The sequence below is a fragment of the Leopardus geoffroyi genome, chromosome C1, assembly GCF_018350155.1.
Source record: "Leopardus geoffroyi isolate Oge1 chromosome C1, O.geoffroyi_Oge1_pat1.0, whole genome shotgun sequence".
NCBI lineage: Eukaryota > Metazoa > Chordata > Mammalia > Carnivora > Felidae > Leopardus > Leopardus geoffroyi.
In genome coordinates this window covers 99,653,013-99,672,612 of record NC_059328.1, presented here as the reverse complement: position 1 = coordinate 99,672,612, position 19,600 = coordinate 99,653,013, and the positions used below count along the sequence as shown (strand labels likewise).

The 19,600-nt window shown below is 52.7% G+C and overlaps 3 long non-coding RNA genes across 5 annotated transcripts in view; 2 read left to right on the top strand and 1 right to left on the bottom strand.

The window, feature by feature from the left end:
* LOC123598528 lies at nt 1-2,862 on the top strand. The gene is made up of 3 exons (XR_006712670.1): nt 1-674; nt 1,774-1,862; nt 1,967-2,862. It is a non-coding gene; the product is annotated as an uncharacterized LOC123598528 (long non-coding RNA).
* A 4,816-nt stretch (nt 2,863-7,678) lies between these two features.
* LOC123598529 lies at nt 7,679-13,381 on the bottom strand. The gene is made up of 3 exons (XR_006712671.1): nt 12,055-13,381; nt 8,308-8,438; nt 7,679-7,932 (listed from the first exon to the last, which is right to left on the bottom strand). It is a non-coding gene; the product is annotated as an uncharacterized LOC123598529 (long non-coding RNA).
* Nucleotides 13,382-13,948: 567 nt separating this feature from the next.
* The window catches only part of LOC123598525, a 32,148-nt gene continuing 26,496 nt past the window's right edge, over nt 13,949-19,600 (top strand). For 2 of the 3 annotated variants that reach the window (XR_006712666.1, XR_006712668.1), the window contains exons 1-2: nt 15,757-16,207; nt 16,810-16,906. This is a non-coding gene — a long non-coding RNA (uncharacterized LOC123598525). Of the gene's footprint in view, nt 14,667-15,756; nt 16,208-16,809; nt 16,907-19,600 lie in introns of those variants that run through there. The other variant, XR_006712667.1, reaches the window with a different exon arrangement.

Here is a 19,600-nt window from a genome sequence, read left to right as displayed (position 1 = left end):
GCAGGTCCTCAGCCTCAGCCATTGGCTGCGGCACGAGAACTCAGAACAAATGCGGTCTGACCTTCCCAGAAACGCTGGGAATCCTAGTTTATGACTTTGGTGTTCAATTCAAATAAAAAAAACTCACAAGCAATAACCACCAACATAGCTAACAACATTATGGGACGCACAGAACAGGTCCTGGAGCAGTGCTGGACTGCAGGAAGTTAAAACAAAGTTCGAGAAAGGCCAGCGGTCCTCAGGAGTCCGACTTGCCCCACAGAGAAGACTCAAAAAGCACCTGAAGGGCCACGAAGGCAGCCCGAAGTCACTGCTCCTCACCCGTTAGGGGACACGGCAGCATCGTTAAACATGCGTGCACCAGCCTCCCTCGGGGAGGATTTTGAGGAGGACAGCTCTCATTGACCTGCACGTACTGGGGCAGTTGCTCAATGACGGTCCCAGCGGTTTACACTCCCAGCCCAAGAAGCGAGCTCCTGGGGAACCGGAGGGTGTTTCTGGAGTTGCTCTAGGAGGCTGCAATACCGCCGATGTCCACTGGGGGTCTCTCTCGCACCACTGATGGCATCACCACCCCCAGGTCTAGCTGGGGCGGGGTTACTGCTGGGGAAGCAAGGTCAGGCCCAGCGCCTGTGGAAGGATTGCCGTGCCCTTCAAGGTGATGTGACTGCCTGGTAAGTGTTTACAGAAGCCAAACTTGGATTTTAAGGGACAGCTCTCCTGCCAGCCAGGCAGCCTGTCTCAGTAGTCTTTCCTGTGCGAGGAAAGTCCTTGGACACGTTCTCTGCACACTAGGATCTCGTGATGATCCTAAGAGTTTCTGTGTAGGTCGGCTCTGTTGCCCTCATGCCCAGCCTCTCTCAGACGCTGGCACTGAGGCACCTGCCGCCCCCTTCCCTGATAGAGATGAATAAGAAGTATATTCCTGGGGCACCTGGGTGGCTTAGTCAGGGGTCCGACTCTTCATTTCAGCTCAGGTATTGATCTCGTGGTTCATGGGTTTGAGCCCCGTGTCAGGCTCTGTGCTAACAGCAGGGAACCTGCTGGAGATCCTCTCTCCCTCTCTCTCTGCCCCTCCCCTACTCACGCTCTCTCTCTCTCTCTCTCTCTCTCTCAAGATAAATAAATAAACTTTTAAAAGAAGAAGAAGAAGAAGAAGAAGTATATTCCGGGTTTCAGGGATTGTGCTGTTGGGGGCAGTTTTATCTGGTCAAAACTCCCCAGCTGAGAGGTCAGAGATCTGGGTTTAGCTTCCGGTTCTGCCATTTATTAGCCATAGGGCCTGTTTCCTTATCTGTAAAACGGGCCTAACATTGATCTGGAAAAATGGTTTCAGGTATTAAATAGCAGTGCATGTGAAACATTTTAAAAACTGAAACACGTGTGATTCATTTACATGGTTGCTGTAGGGTGAGGTGCCAGCTGACGTTTCCTGTAAAGTGCCACGTTGTAAATATTTCAGGCTTTGTTGGTTTTATCGTCTCCGTTACAGCAACTCAATGCTGCTGTCGCAGCCCCAGACGATACGGAGAGAAACTAGCGGGGCTGAGTTTCAACAAAACTTCATTTTACAAAAACGGGCAGTGGGCTGCATCTGGCCCGCGGGCTATACTTTGCCCACCCTTACAGCCTGGCTTTGTATGGCCTGTGAGCTAAGAATGGTTTTCATATTTCTAAAGGGTCTTAATGCACCAACAAAGAAAGATAGGTGACAAAGGCCAGACTGTTGGTGGCTCCCAAAGACCACAGCATTTGCCATCTGGCTCTTTACAGAAGTTGGATGCATCCTGCTCTCGAACATCTCGGGCACGGCTTAGCCCAGGAGACAGCAGCTCGTCCCTGAGTGTGGGGTGGCCTGGCTGGTAAGTCATAACACAACAGGCAGGAAACCGGGTGGCCCCTGGGACCATCAGTCTCACAAGGTGTGGGACAGAGGGGACGCATGGCTTCCCGGTTCTCTTTTCAGGTGCCTATTTTGGATGGCCCATTTGAAAGAGGATCAGAAAGGATTTCATCTGAAAAGGAATCAAGTGCAAATCAAGTGCTTTCACTTCCTGAATTGTTTCCAGCGCACAAGGTTGTTCTGAACGTGGGCCCTGAGTCATGCGGGAGCCCAGGATGTCTGCCCACCTGGGGAGCCAGGGGATCTGACACAGAGGCCAGAGAAGGGGTGCTGTCAGGCCAGAGACTGGCTTAGAACCAACATGCTTCTTCCTTGTTCTGGGTTCAGTCACACAAATGAGCAGAGGCAGCAGCTTCCGGGCCCAGAGAAACAGTCCACAAAGACAAGAGAGAAAGAGAACGCTGGGCTGGGGGATGCGTGTTGTGCCCATGAAAGCGATGCCTTCTACGGAGAAGGCCGGGAAGCCTGAACCCTTGGGAGCAGCCGTGTTGGGGCATTGGGCGGGGGAAAGCGGGGGATGTGTCACAGTGCTTATTGGTCTGTTTCTGCTCCTCTCCCCTGCCCCCCATTCCTCCCACTGCCCCCGAGACAAGATGCTGTTAGGAAAATAGGGGCTGCTTGGCCCCACCGAACCCTCTCGTCTACCATCAGGAAAATGGTGGCTCTCCCAGTATCGTTACGGTCCCGCTCAGCCCCCGGGGCTCGGGACAGGGTCTCCCTTCATCTTCTCGGGTCCTTTTATGGCAGCTCTGGGTCTCCCAAGGAATGGTGCTGGAAAGAAGACTTTTGTCTTTTTTGTACTGCTTTTCCTGACTAAATATCATATTCATTGCAGAAAATTTGGCAAACAGAGACATGAGTAAAAAGGAAATGTACAAGGGGCGCCTGGGTGGTTCAGTCGGTTGAGCATCCGACTTCAGCTCAGGTCACGATCTCACAGATCGTTAGTTTGAGCCCCGCATCGGGCTCTGGGCTGACAGCTTGGAGCCTGGAGCCTGCTTCGGATTCTGTGTCTCCCTCTCTTTCTGCCCCTCTCCTGCTCATGCTTAGTCTCCCTCTCTCTCTCTCTTTCTGCCCCTCCCCCACTTGTGCTGTCTCTCTCTCTCTCTCTCTCGAAAATTAAAAAAAAAATGTACAGAATGATTTTAGACTGAAAACCAGATTAATTCAGGAAACAATTACGTTATTGAGCACCTAGTATGTGCCAGGCGCTGTTCTTGGTGCTGGGGATGCTGCATGAACAAAGAAAAGTCCTTGGCCTCTCGGACTGTCTATTCTAGTAGAAGAGACAGTGAGTAGAGCAGGGGAAGGGCCACCTTTATTGATATGGGGCCAGAAAACGAGGAAGCAACATGGTGGGTATCAGAGGAAGAGCGTGTCAGGCAGAAGGAATGGAAGTGTGGCAGGAACCTGCCTGGTGTGTTCAGGGGTGTGAGGGAGGCCAGCAGGCTGCAGCAGGTGAGCAAAGAGGGTATGGAAGGAGAGGAGGCAGCTGGCCGAAGACACGTGGGGACTTGTTGATCGTGGTGAGGGCTTCAGATTACTACTGAATGAGACAGAAATCCAACGTAGGCTCTTGATCAGCAGAGCAACTGACCGGCCTTATGCTTTGAGATAATCACTCTGGACGCTGGATGGAAAGCAGGCGGGGCCTGGGGGTTGGCATGGGTGGGAGCTGGGATACCAGTTAGGTTACTGCGGTAATGCAGGGGAGAGAGTCTTCCTTGACCCCCCTGGAGCCCCTGGCTGGGGCTGGAAATCCCACTCACAAAGGCCAATCAACAGGAGAAAAGCCCGCACAAGAGAACGCAGACCCAAAGCGGTGACCGGATCAGGAGGCTTTAGGCAAAGAAATGATACAGTTTGAAGAACTGGCAAGACACAGGGTCAGGGCCACAGGCAGCGAGTTTATTTCTACGGCCTTCTCAGCTCCCAGTTCCCTGTCACCAGTGACGTCTTCCTGCCTTTGGGCGCCTTTCACATGGGAGATTTTATCTCCTGGTTTCAGGACAAAAAGAGTCAGGGAGGCCTTGTGGCCTCAGCTGTTTCTTAGGTGCCTCGAATTAAAACAATATGCCACGGTGTTGAGTCTTGGGGCAACATGTTCCGCTCCCCTTCGATAGTAATACAAGGCTGTAACAGTGGAGGGAGCTGCCCTGGGGGAGGCCTGGAGCCTCTCCCCTGGGGTTCCTGCTGCTTCTTCTCAGTGGCCTCTCGGAGAGTCCACTCTGGAACCCCAAGATGCCTGGCTGCACAGTTTGAAAACCGCCGGAAGGGAAGGTCTCTAAGGGCACCTCTGGCTCCGGGCTCCCGTGGCTCTGTGGGCCAGGCTGTTTGAGGCCCAGACCTGATTGATTCCATGAGAGGCAGCCTGGCTTCCATTTTCCAGGCCTCTGAAAATGCCGACTTGGAAACTGGACGGGTTTTTCAGGGTCCAGAAAGGGGAGGGATTTTGAAAATTAACTCAACTCCCAGGTGCAGAACGTGGCCAGCCCTGCGTAGGAATTGTAAGGAGGAGTAAAACAAAGCGCTTGCCCCAAGGAACCCACCGGCTGGCCCAGGAGCTAGGAGGTCATACCAATGACGAAAGGGGTCTGTGACCCCCTGGCCCTGACTTGCTTCCATATGCCCTGGGCCCGTGGTTCCCAAACCGGGTCGGCCATGAGGGCACCTGGGAAGCTTTAGACCACACAGGCTTCCAGAGGGTTTTCTCGTAGATCCCTCAGTCTCCTCCTTAGTCTCTCAGAACCTCTCTGGGCTGAGCTAGCGGTCTGTGAAACCACTCAGCACCCTGAAATGTCCTAAGGACACCACCAACATGGAGGGAGATATTCTCACAGAGCCCCACAGATCTCACAGAGGGGGAGCCCTCACCAGAGAGAAACGACTAGGAGGCGAGGCTGGCTGAACAGGTGGGACCTGAAAGTCCATGCCAGAACCTGAAGAAAATTGGACATTTCCAAACAGAGAGAGAGAGAGAGAGAGAGAGAGAAGAAAGGGGGAGGGGAGGAGAGAGTGTATCCTCTGTGAGTGAATGGTAATTTTCTCACAGTTGCCGGGAAGAAAGAAAAACAACAACAGCAAAAAACATATCAACAAAACCAGACTGAGAGCCGCCAACTAAAAAGATTTCTCTGAGTCAGACTTCTTTCCTGGAAGCTGTGAACTTTATCCTCCGGCAGCCATTAATCTAATATTAAGGCCCTTAACCTTCTTAATTGTTCTCTTTCAGCATCGGCTGGTTTCATATTAACCTTTCAGTCTTTCCCATAATGCAGTTACCTCCAACTCCAGCCAGCCCTGATCCAGGGGCGGCCGCTGGCCCAGTGCCTCCCTCTCCCGGGCTCCATGGCCTTGTCCTTATCCCTCTGCGGCCTGCCCGCTTTGCTCCCTGATGTGCCCTGAAGGCCCCCAACGGCCCTAGTGTGTGGCCGCCCAGCCTGAGTTCGAGTTCCGGCCTCTCCTCTGAGCAGCGTGTCTGTTTTGAGGGGGGCCTCGACTCCTTGGGTAATTGCCGAGTAAGTGGGAGCATTGGGGACGGTGGGGAGGGCCTTTTGTCCCACAGGAGAGGCCACTGGGGCCCTTTCTCGTCTACAGTCAGGGCAGAGCTACAAAGAACCTTGACATTCACTTTCCAAACCCTTATTTTGGGGGGCACAGAGGCCCCCCCTTGAGGTGGGGCTACAGAGTTCAATCAGAAGCAGAAGAGGTGAGACCCCGGGAGGGGACTTCCCTCTGCCTCACCAAACCCGCTCTGGGCAGGACGAGGACTAGTCGAGGCTGTCTTCCCAACGTGCCCCCGGAGGGGCGAGGCTGGGGCAAAGCAGATTCTTCAAAGCCTGTCCCCACCAGAGGCCCTTCTCCCAGCTACAGTGGACCAGAGCTGACTCTTCCCTGGCCCTCCTGCCTGGGGGGCTGGGCTCCAGGCTTGGTGTTCGTCTTGGGCTTTGGCCTGGTGAGGACACCCTCGGGCATCAGGATGGGAAAAGGCAAGCCCCTCCCTCATGCAGGTCTTTTCCTGTCACTGGGCATGTGAGCCCACTGCTGTTCCCACACCAGAACCGCTCTCTATTTTGTCGTGCTCTCCAGGCACTGCGCCCCTTTCACGAGTGAACAGAGCCCTGGGCTCAGTGTGGGGGGAGTTGAGCTCTCTGCCCCTGGGCCCCTGGTATCCTCTGGGCAGCTCTGTCTGGGGAGGGTGTTCTTCCAGACCTTCTCCAATGTCGATTCCACCCTGGAGACACCTTGACTTCAGCCCCTTTCTTCCCCGAGTGGGATGCCTCTCTCAGTGTAGTCTCACCTCAGGGGACTGGAGGACAGATCCCAGGGAACGGTGGCTAGGCCACCAAAACCCAACATTGCTTCCTTCTCCATGGGGTCCTGCTCAGCTCTGTTTGCCTACAACCACATACAGTGAGGGGGTGTCCCCCAGTGCTGCACCCCCAGGTTCTGGATACAGGGAAGGCCCCCAACCCACACCTTGTGTTGGTAGGCTTAACCTTGGCCTCAAAAGCACTCTGGAAGAGATCTAGTTTCTCCCAGCCACAAGTAGCTGCCATTAGGTTGGGCAGTCATGCACAGCCCTTCACGTGAAAATACGGAGGCCATGTTAGCCTACGGGGGTCATGGGCCCTCCCTGGAGGTACATATTTCCCTAGATTTGTCCCAGCTGACAGGCAAGGGGGGCTAAGAAAACACAAAAACAAAACAAAAATAAAAACCACTTTGAAACATACACACGGTTTAATAACTACAAAAATTAAACACTTCTAAGTAACAAAGCACTCTCTTCTCATTTTTCTCTTATCATCGGAGGGTTATTTTATACAACTGGAGCTTTAGAGTTTTTTTCCTTTTAGTACATTGGCACAGGTTCAAAATGATATCCAGAGCTGTCCAATTTGCCTATCGCCCCAGACTTACTGATCTCAAGAAGTGAGACTAAGTTTAGCTGGACAGGCTGGGGGCTCAGTCGGGCATCTCAGCGCCGGGGAGCAGCGTCCACCAGGGACCTGTGGTCAGGGGAGCCCAGCCCGGGATCTGCATGAGGGACAACGAGCTGGCCCAGCTGTGCTCTTGTGGGGCCTGGGATACTGTCAGGAAGATACAGTAAACGAGCCTGATTAAGGGGGAAACAAACATCACAAGGAGAGAAACAAAGCAAGTGATTCCACTCAAATGAATTAAGAGCAAACTCATGAAGCATGGGGTGGGTGTGGGTTTGACTGGAGAAAGGATTGGGGGTGGGTGTGGTTAACCCAGGAGGCAAGCTCTACACGGGAGGTGGAGGCAGCTGAGAGAAAGTAGGGGAAGGTCTCCATATTTGGGTGGGGCCATTAGTGATGGCGGGCAGGGGTGTGGATAAGTGAGGTCTCTCTTTCCCTCCCTCTCTCTCTCTCTCTCTTACACACACACACACACACACACACACACACACACACACACACAGTTTTGAGGAAGAGGAGCAGAGGGACCAAGCTGGCCCAGAGAAACCAGTCAGTACTCTAAAAAGTCAGACTCAGGATATTGCAACACCTCCTCTCGCCCCCATCACCCCTGCCCGTCTCGAGTTCAGGCCTGCTGCCTGGGGTGGTACAGTCACTTCCAGAGCAACCAACTGTTCTGTCTCAGAGACATGACTCTGACTCCAGGTGGGTTACGAATAGAAGGCACACACGAAACTGCTATGCGACAGAGATCTCGTTGCCCAGCAAGCGCCCCTGCTAATAAAGAAAAGGTACAGACTAGAAGATAAATGGAACAGGGACGAGCAAGGACTACATTTGGCGTGAGGCACCGGCTGTTTGCTGAACACAACAGTAGCCATCTAGTACGTTTGACAAGAATGATGCCGGCAAGCACAGCCAGGACAGCCTCCGTCAGCCAGCAGGCTGAGGGCCATCGCAGGGACGAGCATGCACAATGCTGGGTTTGTAGCTGGAAAGGGGATGCCTTCGACGTGTCCTCTCTATCTTGCACATAGTCCAGATGCTTGCTGCACGGCGGCACCTCACAGGATCCCAGCTCTCCTGCGTGTGCAGGCGTGTGTGCGTGAATTCTCTCAAGGAGGACTCATCCACGCTCCTTAGGAGTTAGTAACCCAAGCCCAAGCCTTACTAATTAGAAACAACTGGAGGAAGAGTAAGTCTGAGTTACCAGGTATCTCAGGAGAGAAGCATCATATTGTTCTGAAGGCGTGACCGACACAGTGCCTTTGTCAGGCAGTCAGGCCAGCCTGAGTCTGCTCTTTACAGCCCTGCATGGCCGAGGGCAAGCCCCTTGCCTGTCCTGGTCCTCATCTCGTAGAGGAGGCGGACGGACTTCATGACCTCCAGATGCAATGCTTCCTCTAGTCCTTGTTCTCAAGTTCTGTCTAGTGCAGAGGCTGGCTCTCAGTGACTCACCTGCAAACGTCAGGTTGATTGGATGTGCTGAGTGTTTTCATAGAGCGGAATCAAGACCATGTGCTCATCTGCCATTCGGCTCTGCCTTCAATTAACATCGATTACTATGTGGCAGTCACAGGGCCAGGCATCTGGAATCAAGGTAAGAAGTGATGGTGGCTTGGGAGCCTCCCAGCTGCCTGGGGAGACGAGCAGGCCATGCTCAGACCCATGGGGTGCAGGCTGGCATCTACCTGCAGACAAGCACACCCAGGCCTGGGGGAGGGTGGCTCTGGAGGCACCTGCAGAGCTTTCTCCACACCCTGGGTGTGGCAGGAGGCAGCCTTGGGGAGGAAGGCAAGCTGCCTAGAGGGGCCGCGCTGGGGAGACCCCCAAATGACCGAGAGGCTGCAGGGCGGCAGGATGGATGAAGTTGAGAGCAAACAGGCCATGCCAATGTGGGTGCCCTGGCATCTTCGTTCTTCTCAAAGAAGTGGAACTAGACCACTCAGAGAGGAAAGGCAGTAAGTTAAGGGAAAAGAGTGAGATCTGGGCAGATGTGTCCCTCCAGGAGATTCGAGGTGTTGCGGGTGGCCAACAGGGTTAGGCCATCATCACTAAGGCCCTGGGGAGGTGCTGGGAGTGAGGACCTAGACTTGGGAAAAGATTAAGGGAACAGGTAAGCCTGCTAGAAGGCCTCCTGGGCACAGCAGGCAGGGTGTTCTCTCCCCTGCCAGCACTGACAGAGAGGTGGCTGAAGGCATGAATTTAGTGCAGGGCAATGGTTGTCTCCCTTGAAACCCACAGAAAGATGGGGGGAGCATTACAGAGTGAGGTGCAATGGCGAGCCTTGACCAGGGAGAGAGAGCAACCACCCGTCTGAGTTTTCCACGCTTCTCTACTAAAAAGAATCAGAGACTCACAGAGCCGTTCCCTGAAAATCCATCAGCTAATCATTCAGTACGTGTTCACCAGCTAGTGCTTGGTATTATTTGTTATGTGAAGTATTCTTGGGGCTCGAGACGTCGTCGTCCGTGCCCTCGAGTTACTGTACCGCTGGAAGTTTACATGTGCACCTGCGAGTCTGTGTGGGCTGAGCTATATTCTGTGCGGGCTAAGCAAGGGCACAGACGAGTCACGCGAGAGAAAAAGGGATCTCCTGGGATTGCCTGCTTAGGAAGTCTTCACAGGAAAATGGCTATTGCGAAGGCGTTGAAGGGTGTCTAGATGGAGAGGACGAAGTGAGAACACAGGATGTGTTAGGGAGGCTGGGGAGAGACCAAGCTTGCAGAAGCATCCTGCCACCAGCTGCCACCAGGTGGCGCTGGTCTCAGAGGGAGGGGCGCCAGCGTGGGAAGGGGGACATTTGCTGACGTTGGACGTACACTTCAGGTTTGAGACCTGGGTGATAGCTGGCTGGGCCTGGCCAAACTCCTTAAATTCCACGTGCCTAAGTTTCCTCTTCTGTAAATTGGGAAAGGGAATAATGTTTATCTCCAAGTCGGGAGACCGGAACTGACACCGACAGTGGGCAAAGCACCCAGTACTTAGCGGGTCTCAGGAATGCTGGTCCCTTCCCCTCCTGGCCTGTAGAGAAGGCCGAATTTGAGACCGAAGGGGAGTAAATATTCCAGAAGTCCTCCGACTGCCCTTGCAGGGGTAAATACACAGATTGATCAGTGGGGAAAAAATGTTCTCTTGCAGCCTGTGGGGTGAGTTGACCATGCATGCTTGTCTCCGGATGTTTGACTTCCTGAATCTTCCCCGAACAATGCCATCTCTGTTATGGCACCGCTGGCAAGCAGTCCCATGAGAGCCAGGTTCTTGTCACATGTCCTTTTCCTGGAGTGAGTCACTAGAGAATTGGACTGTCGTTGTAACCTTCACCAGCTCAGGGAGGTGAAATGGGTGGGAATGAACACAAACACAGTACAACTTGGTGCTTAATGTTCCTTTCCATCAACATTTTGCCCCGGGGCCTTAACCTTGCCACTCAAAAAAAAAAAAAAAAAAAAAAAAAAAAGCAGGGTCGCATAATGAAGGAGATAAACTGAGTGACCCCCTTGTAATCCACAAACAAAGGGCCTTTCAGTAGCCCGAGGTCCGAAGTCTTATCTATTGCAATAAAACCTGGCCGGTTCCACACTGGAGGGAGAGTGGGTGATCCCAGTGAGACATCTCAGCCCCAGCACAAGATCAGAAGAGGCATGTTGATACTTCCCCAAGGGAAAAAGGTGACAACGAACAGAGACGGGGACAATCGAAATAACTGCTGGGATGACGTCTAGAATTTAAACTTTGAAAATCGAATGCAGGTCTTTCCCTGTTTGGCTGTATAAACATAAAGTCATTTCAAGATGGCAAGCTTAAAGCAAACACACAAATCTACGTGTAACCTCCATGACCCTCGTGTTTCCCCAAACGCGATGTGAACTTGGGAGCGATGGTGTGTTTAACCCACGCCGCTCGCGGGGCGGGGCAGGAAAACAGCAGGCTGGGAGTCAGGACAGTCTCCGTGCCACCCTCCACTCTGGCCATGTGACCTTGGGCAGACCGTCCCCCCCTCCCCTTGCTTGTCTGGGACTGAGGTTCCTCAGCCGAACGATGGATGGTTTGTCTAGATAATTTAAAGTTTCCTTTAAACACCCTCCCCCCACCCACCCAAAGGCTTTGGTTTTCATGGCTACTCATACTTTGAGCTTTAACAAAAAGAGGAAAGGGGCCTGGCCTCTATCCTTACCAGTCCCGTGTATCACCCCGCAAACACAAGCCCAGTAGGGCAGAAGGGGCTCCTCCTTCATGGAAGCTCTGGACCTACATTTGTATATTGCAGCGGAGCCCAAATGTTGGCTCCCAGGGTGGGGGTCAATGGTCACCCAGCTTTCTGACTTGCTGAGGGCTCACAGATCATCCCGTGAGCTGTTCAAATTCACACCCGGCTCCCGTGGGACACTAGCTCAACTCTGCAAGTCAGTCTACAAACATCAGTGTCGCTGCCATAGCAGGTGCTAATGCTAGTCGCTGTCGGGGGAACCAAGATGAGCAAAGCAAGCACGGCCCCAACCCCGCGGAAGGTGACATCCTAGCAGGTGCTTGTGTCCAAGCCCAACGGAAGCACACAGCACTGTGACAACACTTGAGGAGTGGTGGGGGTGGGGGGTGATAAGAGCAGTCCCGGCTGGGGTCAGGCTTCCTGGAGGAGGAAGACTCTGACCTGAGATCTACAAGAGGGGCAGGACGGGGACCGCCTGAGGCCGGAAGAGCATGCCAACTGATGCAAGTGCGCGAGTAAACACAGTGGCCGAGGAGCACAAGTCCTACTCAGGAGTAGCAAACAGCCCTGTCTTGCTGGAGCTTCAAGCATACGAGGGAGATGAGCTTAGACGCCCATGCAAAGGCCGATTCATAGAAAGTCTGCAGAACGCCAAGGAATTTGGACTTTGGGATGGGACATGGGACATCATGGGCATTCTTGAGCAGGGATATGTCTTGGTGAGACTTGTTCCCGGGAGAGGAATCTGCCAGCAGAATGGACTGAAAGGGGGCAGAAGGAACAACGAGGGGATTATTTTGATAACCCGGATCGGTGGGTGTAGCCGTCTGAGCTGCAGTGAGGAGACCAGGGTTGGAAAGGAGGGAGACTGTGGAAAGGTGCCGTAGAGGCAAGGAGTGGGACTCTGTGCCTGATGGGATGTGGGGGTCAAAGTCACACTGAGGCAGAGAGAATGCTGCAGGGGAAATCCAGCCACCTGCCCAGCCTGGACTCACGTGACAGATCATCCCGGGGGCGTGGAGGGTCAGCCCGAAGTGCCCGGAGGTCAAGAAGCGAACAGCTTCAGGAAGGCGACTACGGTGGCAGTGACTGTGGGCTCTCCCTCCTCTGTTTTACCAACAGCGCCCCTCATTTTCAGCCAGACGCATGCCTCCTACCCCCGCTCTGAACAAAGACGCTCTCTCTCTTAGATCTAATAATCCGTCAGTCATGCATCACATGACTTCATCTGGTTAGTCAATTTGTAATCAGAAGTGTCAGACTCTTGGGAAACAGTTTTCCTGCTGGTTAGAAGGCAATACGACTTTAAGAGGATTTAGGTCTTGTAGTTACAATCAGATTTGAGTCCTGCCTTTTCTGTACTTACATAGTGGATATCTTTTGTGCGTGAGTCCGACTTATTTATTTTGTAACTGGAAGTTTGTACCTCCTAATCCCCATATTCGGGTATGGGGATCATCCACCTACTGGACACCTTAGCCGGCTAGGAACTCCTCTCCAGAACACCTTTGGCTTCTGCGGATGTCTACCGCTCACATCCTTAACGCTTGTGCATTCAGAGAATCACCGTATGACTCTCTGTGTTCTAGGGGATACTTTGTTCGTTGTACTGATCGCAGGGGACAGGCATACGTGAGGAGCCCAGAGGAAGCTCAGGTCAAAGCGTAGCTGCTGGGGAGGACAGAGGAGCCAATCCCCGCCTCCCAGCCCTGGGAAGGGCACCTAAAGGTGAAACTGGTCTTAGGAGGAAGATAGGAAGATCAGCTCCCTCCCTGCTGAGGTTGTGGGGTTCTAATCAATAACTGGTCGCGGTTAACATAGATGGAGCGCTTCCTCTGTGCTGGGCAACGCTCTAAGATTTAAATGCATCGCCTGATGATTCCATTGGAGACAGATGTTACTATTAACCGCACCTGCAGACAGGGAAACTGGGCATTGAGATGTGAGGCTCGTGGTCACACAGTTTAGCGAGCCCAAGAGCTGTCGCCCGAACCCAGCTGTTTCTGATGCAGGGCCCTTGACCTGGGGTAGCGGCTGTTCTAGGGGGGTTAAAAAAAACTTCTTCCCCACAAACTCCCTTTTCCAGGAATGTATCTCTTCTCGGTGACATCGATTCCATCCTTGGTGGTTTGTCTGAGAAAATCCCTGCTCGCAGGCTACCTTCCCCGTCCCGGGTTACCGTATTTGGAGTTAGAGAGGGGCTTTCCGCGGGGAGCGGTGGGATGGAGAGACCTCTAATTTGTAACATTTGCCAAATGTCCGTGGTGAAAATGCTCCCACCGTGACCGATCTGAAGCTGTCACTGCAGCTTGTAAGAGCCCTGAATATGTGGGGCACCTGGGTGGCTCAGTCAGTTAAGCGTCCGACTTTGGCTCAGGTCACGATCTCACGGTCCGTGAGTTCGAGCCCCGTGTCGGGCTCTGGGCTGATGGCTCAGAGCCTGGAGCCTGCTTCCGATTCTGTGTCTCCCTCTCTCTCTGCCCCTCCCCTGTTCATGCTCTGTCTCTCTCTGCCTCAAAAATAAATAAACGTTAAAAAATTAAAAAAAAAAAAAGAGCCCTGAATATGTAATAATCGGCTCTCATCAGTAGGTTCCAGCCCAGCACTGGGGCCCGGAGGATTGCATTAGAGCTAAAAGGGTCCTCCTGCTAGCTGGGCATTTGAAGAACACAGGTGGCATCAAGGGCAGGCGCTGGAAACTTCTGGTGCTCTTCCAGGTGGGCCTTTGAGGGGGTCCCCACCTGCTCCCCACTAGAGGTCTGGCCCAGGGCGCTCTGGGAGGCAGGGCTGGGGCCTGTGCTGGGGCGGTCCGGGGGCTCACCCGTCACTATGGGTCCCGAGGCCCCGCCCACCCCTCACCACCTGAAAACAGCTCCTGCGGCCAGCAGGTGGCAGCACGCTCGCGTTCAACACCCGCGGCTGAGCAAAGTGAGGGGCCTTTGTTCTGGGCCAGAGGCGGTGTCACGAAGAGAAAGGCCCAGAGGGGCAAGCTAATCGGCCTGTCCTTAGCTGACCCGCGCCTACAGAGCCAGTGGACGAGCTCCCGCAGCTTGATCTAATGAAAGCAACCTTAGCAAACAAGAGACAGCCGTCCCAGCTCCTGCCCGCCCGCCCATCCTCAGGGCTTAGGCCCGGCCTGGGGCGGCACCGCGCAAACAGGCACCCGGGCCTTTCAAGAACCCAGCCGAGTGCCAAGGATGTGTTTCCAGTTCGGAGGAGGGAAGCTCTTTACTCCTCCCTGCTACCCCTACCCACAAGCCTGCGCTGCTCCTTATTTTGTTGACTGGATTCTACTGGAGGGTCAGCCCCTCCTGGGATAGTGGGAGTTCTAAGGGGCTTACCTGGGATCATCCTGGCTATAGCAATGAGAGACCCAGGTCCTGGGAACCCCCAGTCCTGGGAGCCATCCACTATCCTCATAGTCGGAGTGGCTTCCTGGCACACAGTAGGCGCTTTCTGCGTGGATGCTGCTGATGGCGGTGCTGAAGGAGGGGGTTGGGGGGGGGGGCAAGCACAAGTCACGTGGGATCACGGGCTGACCAAATCCAACAGGCAGGATTGGATTTCATTCATTTGCCAAACGTGCTCCTTTTGCTTTTTGTCACAGGTAAGGGCCAGAATATGTAAGGGGGAAACTCTGGAGCAGTCCTCCTTCTCCCCCTCACTTTCCATCTTCGACCTCCCTCCCGCTCTCCTGCCGTCACACCCGCCACCCGTCTGCACAACCTTGCAGTCCGGGGCCCTCCCGGAGTCCCACAGCAGAGAACTCCATGTTCCCGGGCAGGGTGGGGCTGCTTATGGGGAAAGGTGGCAGGGGTGGTGAAGAGGCAGGCCAGAGGAGGGGTGAGGCGGATGGGAGCCTCTTCAGAGCCACCAGCAGGGCGGAAGCTGTCCAGAGGATCCCTCAGCCTGTGTTCCCTTCTCCTGTAGCGCAAGCCCCACTGCGACGTGGCTTGCCTGCTTATGTCACTGTCCCATCCTTGGAAGTTTCCCTTCTTGGCCGAGGGCTTAGCTCAGAAGAGTCAGGCTCAGCAAACACTCACCTGCAATGTGGCTTGAATCCGGGAGAGATCTTTGCTTAAACCAATATAAGCAATTTGCAAACTCTCTTCCCTGCTCTGGACTTTGGGAAAAAGAGCAGACCTCTCCCTGTGGCTCCTAAGTTCTGCACAGGTGGGTTGTCACTGACTCCACAACCTTATCCTGTGCTGTCGTGCCCAGCACTTACTGCGGTGCTCACCCTGGCCTTCCTCCAGGCTGTAGAGACGCCATGCTCTTTCTTGCCTCCGAGTCTCCACTCGGCCCTCCCCTCTGTGTGGGTGAGAATAGTAGTGGGATCTGGCTCAGGGGGGCTGGCTCCAGAAGCCATGTGAGAGGGTCAGGTTGAATCTTTGCTCCTCTGAAGGATGAGAAGGAATCCTATCATCCACTGGGGAGCAGGTGTGGACATAAGAACCCTTTCAATGTGGCGGGAATCAACTCTTCTCTGGTCATCCTGTTAGGAAGGAGTTGTTGGTGCTTAGAAATATAGACCTCTCGGGGCGCCTGGGTGGCTGTCGGTTGAGCCTCAGCTCAGGTCGTGATCTCACTGCTTGTGTGTTCGAGCCCCGCGTCGGCCTCTGTGCTGACAGCTCGGAGCCTGGAGCCTGTTTCGGATTCTCTGTCTCCCTCTCTCTCTGCCCCTCCCCCGGTCACACTCTGTCTCTCAAACATAAATAAACGTTAAACAAATTTTTTAAAAATTAAAAAAGAAGAAATATAGACCTCTCACGAGCTTTGTGTCTCAGATTCTTGAATAACTCACCACTCCTCATGTTACAATCAATCCATCACTTAGTGAGTTCGTATTTACATTCCATTAGTCACAAATTAATGCGGGCATAGCCCTCTTCTAGGTAAAAATTGACCATGCAGGTGAAATCCTGCTGACTCCCGCCTTCCAGCCAACATTTGGATGTACTGGAGCCTACATTAACCCTATGATCTCAGTAGAGGGTCTTAGCACTTGGTGATTTATATGCGTGGGCGCTATCTTCCACCTTAAGGAACAAAGACCAGGAGTCTGGGCTATTTGTAGCCACCAGATAATGGTCCATGAATATGGAGTTTATTGAAGAAATGCTGAGTTTGTGACATGGAGTTTCCCAGGTAAACCAAATCCTAGATAGAAGGCACGGCAACTCTGCTTATGAAGACACGGGTATCTCCAAATCTCCAAAGCTTTGAGGGATAGGGAGTCTTTCCTGGCATCAGAGAAGGGCCTCGACCCCATCGCCAGGGCTAGAGGAATCTTAACGGTTCCATAGAGACGCGGCTGTCAGCTCTTCACCGACCCTTTGTTGAGCTGTGAAACGACTCTCGCGGAAGCTGGCGTGCCTTGCCCCTCTATGAGCGGTTACCTTCGGGATCTTGAAGGTGGGCCAACCCCTTGGGTTTAAACCACCTTTGTTCTTTTCAAAGAGCCCATGTCGGCGATTGTGTCCTCCCTAGGTTAGTTCCAGCCACCTTCCCCTTATTCTTCTGTGTGGCGGAAGCCAAGCAGCTGGGAACTGTCCCGGGATCTGGGGCCTCAAGGCAGTTTTAGGTATGTTGGGGCATGACTATCTTTGCCCCCATCAGTTATCTAGAGGTGTGAACTCTTAGGTTGCCCATGGAAGGAATCGAAGGCTGGGAAGTGAAGGTGTGGACGTGGGGACGGGAAAAATGGAGGGCAAGGCTGCAAGTTACCTGTGTCCTGTTTGTTTTTCTAGGCAACTTTAGTTCTGCTCCTCCATGCCTGTGCCTGAAGAGCCCCCCTGAACTGCCTCTCCCCCACTTACCTCCTTGGCCACGGCCACTTGCTCCGAGGTAAGACACCCCACCCTCCCCAGAACACAGAGTTCTGTCCCAGAGTCTGGGAGGCAGATGGTGGGTGTGGAGGGAGGAGGGGCCAGGACAGTCAGAGCCACAAGTGAGGAGGAAAAAGAAAGGGACTGTTTTAGTGTTTCTCCCCGACTCCCACCTGTTGTCAAAGAGCCAAGGTGGCAGGTTTTTGAAATCAAAAGAAATGACATGTTGCTCACCGGATTTGGTCATCTTCTGCAATCCCTCCTTGACTCGGCCCCCGGTTCAATACCACCACCACCTGCCATAACGTTCATGGGGTGCCAGTGGGTGCTGGGCTCTGGGCCAGGCACAAGGGTTGGGAGTTTATGTCATATTGGGATGGACAGCCAAGGAAACAGCCAACGGCTACGGAGGGTGGCAGAAATATAAAAGCTCCCTTCCGAGAATTGGAAACATCATATACATATATATTTTTTGAACACTGGCTTACCTTCCTTTTTAAAGGAGCCCCAGCTGCCCGTTCCACAATGGACCCAGGCATTCTCAGCACTTAAAGTGGGAAAGGAGGGGTCTGGAGACTGTGCTGATTCTGTTGACAGGTGGTGGTCCCATTGTATCATCTTGCCTGTCCACTTGGGTCCCCACGGGTGAAGGACAGCAGGCCAAAGAGCTTGCCCCATAAGACCTCTTTCCTTAAGGAAACACAGTCTGTGGTCTCAAGACCCTTATGTGGGTGGACACTTCGGACACCCTAGTGAGCCGCTGATATGGCAGTTCCTATAGAGGCCATGTTGGAGTCAAGGCTACTTACCAGTGGTCTTAATGTGGACAAAGAATTGAAGAATTATCAGTTACTATTACGTACAAGAATACAATCATAACTTTGCATCCATATCATGGAATACTAGTCAATAATAAAAGGAACTAACCAAAGATACGGGCACCCAGTTGCATGAGTCTCAAGGCAATTATGCTGAGCAGAAAAAAAAAAGAATCTCAAAAGGTCACATACCATATGATTTCACTTATGTAACATTATTGAAATGAAAAAATTATGGAGATGAAGAGTAGTCTCGTGGTCGCCAGGAGTTAGAGGTTGGTGGGAAGAGAGCAGCTGTAGCTCTAAAGGGTAGCACAAAGGAGCCCTGTGGACAGCGAAGGACTCTGAACACAGTGGTGGCTACGCAGGAGAGAAAATTGCGCAGAACTGCACACACACACACACACACACACACGGACGAGTGCTTGTAAAACTGGTAAAGTCTAAGTCTGAATTCACTCTGGATTGCACCAGGGTCCATTTCCTGCTTTTGATCTTGTGCTATAGCCATACGGGCGTTACCATTGCAAAGGCTGGGTTAAGGGTCCGTGGGACTTCCTTGTACCTTTGGCGAGAGCGGGGGTAAAACACAGATAACAAAATTTATACTTCAAACTACTTTTATGTAGTTATGTGGTGCCATGGCATTAAATGCACTCACGTCGTTGTCCAACCACCCCCCAGATCCATTTCTAGATCTTTCCATACTGAAATTCCATGTCCATCAAACGGTAACTCCCCACACGCCCAGTGCCAGAGCCAGTGACAACCATCCTTCTACTGTGTGTCTCTATGAGTTGCCCAGTCTAGGTCCCTCGTGTAAATAGTGTCGTACGACATTTCTTCTTTTGTGTTTGGCTTGTTCACTTAGCCTAATGTCTTCAAGGCTCATCCATGTTGTAGTATTTATCAGAATTTCCCTCCTTTTGAAGGCTGGGCCATATTCTATTGTACGCGTGTATTACATTTCGTTTCTCCAATCATTCATCAATAGAGAATTGGGTTGTGTCCACCTTTTGGCTACTGCGATCCTAGCATATGTGTATGTTTTGCGACTTTCTTTGAATTTAGAGTTATCTCAACATAAAACGTTAAAAAGTGTAATCGGAAATAAAATCTGTGAATTCGCTAATTCCTTGCTCTGCTGAGTGTGCAAAGCAGCGTTTACTGTTCAACTTTGAACTATTTTCCAATTACAGAGGTAGTTTCACTTTTGTAGGGCGTATAGACCCTGATTTCCCCCCTCTGCTTTTAGGGAAAGAACAACAATACGTGATGGTCCACAGGACCGTGCATGGGAGCCTATAATCCTGAATCACCCTGGCCCGTAGCACTGTTGACAGATGTAGATCAAGAAACAGGAAAGAGGGGCGCCTGGGTGGCGCAGTCGGTTGAGCGTCCGACTTCAGCCAGGTCACGATCTCGCGGTCCGTGAGTTCGAGCCCCGCGTCAGGCTCTGGGCTGATGGCTCGGAGCCTGGAGCCTGCTTCCGATTCTGTGTCTCCTTCTCTCTCTGCCCCTCCCCCGTTCATGCTCTGTCTCTCTCTGTCCCAAAAATAAATAAACATTGAAAAAAAAAATTTAAAAAGAAACAGGAAAGAAAATGTCTAGCCTTGTTGAAACTGACAGATGATTCCAGTAAAGGCAATGACGTTTACATAAAGCCAGATTTCGATTCTACAGAATATGAAATCATTATGCTACGACCTGATACAAATACTCACCAGGAGAGGGGGAAACTTGGCTCCGGAGGACTCATTTGTGTTCCAAATGTTTTCCCCATTGGTGGTTTGGCCACCATCCCTCGGTCCATCTGTGTGCTGGTCTAGAGGACTCAGAGGATGTCCGCGCACAGAGTGGACAGCACTTCCTACAGAGGTGACCGGATGCCCTGG